A 4,228-nucleotide genomic window follows, 5' to 3' on the forward strand; every position below is an offset into this window, starting at 1 on the left:
TGCAGGTAAGCCATCCATGAGCTGTGTGTGTTCATGAGCTGCACCCACACACCAGCTCATGTACACACACGCCAGGGAGCCACGGCTTTACGAATGCCAGAGGACAGAGCTCTCACACCCTTTTCACACCAATGACCTGGGCCGAACCAGGGCTCTTTCACCAAGATGTGACCACGCCAGTCAATACTGGTTATACCCAAATCAACCTGGGTACAAGTCCAACCAACCTGGGTTTAAGCCTTGTTAAGCACTGGTATGAACGGTGTATCAGTCTCTACAATCATAGACTTTGTCATTAGGTACTATAGTCAGTTTTTCCATATCAAGGCTTTCTTTTTTTGTACGGGAAGCTCCTAAAAATCTAAACTTCAGTCTGGAGGCAAAACAGGTTTTCCAACTTGTCTTTCTTCCCCTTGCTCAGCAATCCAAACAAACCCACCTTTGAGTGCAGCGTGCCATGGTTGGCAACAGGTACAGAGAAACCTCAAACGGATGAAACAGACCCTCCCCTCCTCCCTTGTGTCCTCTCTCGCTCTCTCTCTCTCTCTCTCTCTCTCTCTCGCTCTCTCTCTAAGTGGAGGTTTGTTAGTCAGAGTGGAATCATGGAAGGGAATGGAAGGGTTCAGGCACACCCAGAGAGAGACCTAAGAGATGGAGAAAGGGAGGGAAAGAACGGAGGAAAGGAAGGAAGGAAGGAAGAGGGAAAGATAAGGGGGAGGAGAGAGAGGGGGAAGAGGGGGTGAGAGAGAGAGAAGGAAAAGGAGCATGAGAGGTGGAATGGGGAGAAAGACAAAGTGAGAGGGGGATTAAGAGAGAAAAGTAAAGAGAGGGAGCGAGAAAGGTATGGTAAAACGAGATGGATATGGAGAGAGAGAACAGAGGATGACAGGGGAGGAAAGAGGGGAAGGAAGAGAGAAAGAGAAAGACGGGTAAAGAAGGAAGGTTTTAAAGGGTTTAAAGATGCAGTCTGCAATTTGGATTCAATTTTGCGAAAGGTTGTTGATATTTGAGCTCAACAGCCAATCAAATTACACCTCTTCCTTCTGTGCTGCTGAAGCACTGTGTTGATTGGCTGGGATTGTTTATGGCTCGGTCCGAGCCACTGTTTGTTTTACATTTACAGGTCAGGACTGTGTACAAACATTTTTTTTCCCCTGGAAGACTGTGAGGAGCAATTCACTGAAAAGGAGTATAGGATTAGAACTGTAGACTGCACCTTTAAGAGAGGACGAAAGACAGAGAAAGAGAGGGAGTGAGAGAAAGATAGATGAGGATGGATGGATAGAAAGAGGGAGAGGGTGGAAGAGAGGTAGAGAAGGCAGAAGTGGAGGTCTGTTTGGTATTAGCTGGGCGGGCTGGGACAGGAAATGGCTCAGGGGGAGTGACGCAGTTGTCCCTCCACTCTCCGCAGTCGTCCTGCGGCCCACAGTCCTAAACCCTCAACGCTCAGTCTGTAAAAGACTCCAGTGTTACTCCTGTGTGTGTGTGTGTGTGCGTGTGTGCGTGTGTGAGTGTGATGGAGAGGTTTGAACTGGAAAGAGCGGGATATGGCTAGGGGGATGGGGGGTGGGGGATAGGGGATTGGGGTGGGGGATAGGGGGTGAGGGGGCGGTGCAGAGTTGGAATGGGGTACGATTACATAAACAGCTCAACGCCAACACCTCCCCAAACTGCCAAGCTGCCTCTCCCACTCCTCCAGCCTGCCTGCCTGCCTGCCAGCCTCAGCCGGAGTAGCTCCACACATCTGCAGACTGCACATGAGCTGGATCAGGCCTCGCATGCCTCATGCTGCTTCACTCACTGTTATGCGCTGGAGTCGTGATGCAATAAGAGCCAGTCAAGGTCATATACGCTTCACACAGAGAGAAGTCACCCAGTCAAGGTCATATACGCTTCACACAGAGAGACGTCACCCAGTCAAGGTCATATACGCTTCACACAGAGAGACGTCACCCAGTCAAGGTCATATATGCTTCACACAGAGAGACGTCACCCAGTCAAGGTCATATACGCTTCACACAGAGAGAAGTCACCCAGTCAAGGTCATATACGCTTCACACAGAGAGAAGTCACCCAGTCAAGGTCATATTAGCTTCACACAGAGAGAAGTCACCCAGTCAAGGTCATATTAGCTTCACACAGAGAGACGTCACCCAGTCAAGGTCATATTAGCTTCACACAGAGAGACGTCACCCAGTCAAGGTCATATATGCTTCACACAGAGAGAAGTCACCCAGTCAAGGTCATATACGCTTCACACAGAGAGAAGTCACCCAGTCAAGGTCATATACGCTTCACACAGAGAGAAGTCACCCAGTCATGGTCATATACGCTTCACACAGAGAGAAGTCACCCAGTCAAGGTCATATTAGCTTCACACAGAGAGAAGTCACCCAGTCAAGGTCATATACGCTTCACACAGAGAGAAGTCACCCAGTCAAGGTCATATTAGCTTCACACAGACAGAAGTCACTTGAGTTTCAAGGTCATATTAGCTTCACACAGACAGAAGTCACTTGAGTTTATTGCCATCTGACTGGAAGCACTGCTGCACTGTAAGCTAAAAAGAGCGAACGTACCAACAGACTTAAATATAATGGATCTGATTCAATAAGCTCCTTTTTGAAAGAGGATAATGAACGAGTGTCTCCCACCCAGACAGAAGGCCGCTGCCTTGTTTGGGCGCTGACAGGAGAACTGCCTCAATGATAAGCTTACATGCAGCAATACTTCACTTCAAAGCAGCAAACTGAACACGGTTCAGCAGTCGGCCACTCCCAGTGTCAGGATCCTCCCGTCTCCAACCTTCTGTCTCCAACCTCCTTTCCATTGTCTCGGTCACTGGATGAAAATACAATCTCCGCACTTCCCATTCATCTGTTCAGCTTTAACAATGTATAACTCATCTCAAAATGCCTGATGGAGCGGGAAACCCCCCCAATGAGGTAAATCCCCATTACATGTAAATCGGGTCCAGACGGCCCATAGAAGGGTTGCGAGCGACTGAACAACAAGCCACTTGTTCTGTACACAGCACATGTATGAGGAGGATGTAGACTATATGGTCACAAGAAGCCATATGTGAGCGGTAAACTATCTGTTTGCAAGGAGTGGGAAGCCCTGTGTAGGCCTACATGAAAGGAAGGGAACTACCCGAGGTCGGCCGCCGCATGACTGATGAAAAAGAGGCTGCTTCCTCACTCTCTGTCTCGGGCCTTTGGGTGGGTGTTAGCCAGACGGGCTCCTGTCTACTACAGTGAGGCCATCATCAGTGTTTCACGACGCCAAGTGTCACACACTTCCAGCACCCAGAGACTAATTACAGGGCCGAGTGCGAGAGGCCGAGCCGGGCGTCGCTCGCAGGAATAACTGCAAACCGCAGGCTGCGGAAGAGTGTAATTAAGCTCTGCTATTGTCCAGCATAGCACCTCGTTGAAGCCAAACACCATCTCCCAGGCCTGTTTTATGAAGCTGCTAATGAAGACTTCGTCATTTCTTTATGAGGCACAGTGAAGTACTCCAAAATATTCTGCGTAAGCTGTACACTCATAATGAATGTGTTTCTACATTTTTTTTTTCATCTGGCTTCGAGGTTTAGGGGTTTGAATTAGTCATCTCATACTCACTGCAAAAATATGGTGGCTTGGGCAGCACCGCTGGTCAGACATACTGGACTCCGCAGGGGCCCTGCTTCTGAGAATAAGAATGATTTGAAGTCTGAAGCTGAACTCCTCTTCTCCTCCTTGCTGTCCTCCCCTCTTGATCCCTTAAGCAAACTTTAGATATTTTACGTCATTTAAAGCAGGGAGTTGTGACAAATGGTGTGTTTTTCATCCGTGGTAAGGCCAATAGACTATCTGCCGTGACATCTCAAGAGGTCTTTTCTCTCAGGCGTAGATTAGGCACTAATAGCTTGTCTGTTTGCCGTAATCAGCGGTTCATGTGACCCCTGCATGGCCCCCGCCTGACATCCTCATCAAGTCTTGTGAGATGCCCGAGGGTGGTGCCACACTGTTCCCTTCACAAGGCCCCTCTTTCTATTGCATCTATTCTTCAGACACTGCTAATGACAAACGTCTTTTTCATGGGTATTTAAGAGAACACACACAGAGAGAGAGAGAGAGAGAGAGAGAGAGAGAGAGAGAGAGACAAACCTCAGTCTCCTGGAGCAGTGTTTTGATTTTGAATAACACCCCAGCAGAAACACTGAGGGCTTTTGTGAGAGAGC

The sequence above is a fragment of the Clupea harengus genome, chromosome 11 (genome assembly GCF_900700415.2).
Source record: "Clupea harengus chromosome 11, Ch_v2.0.2, whole genome shotgun sequence".
Taxonomy (NCBI): Eukaryota; Metazoa; Chordata; class Actinopteri; order Clupeiformes; family Clupeidae; genus Clupea; species Clupea harengus.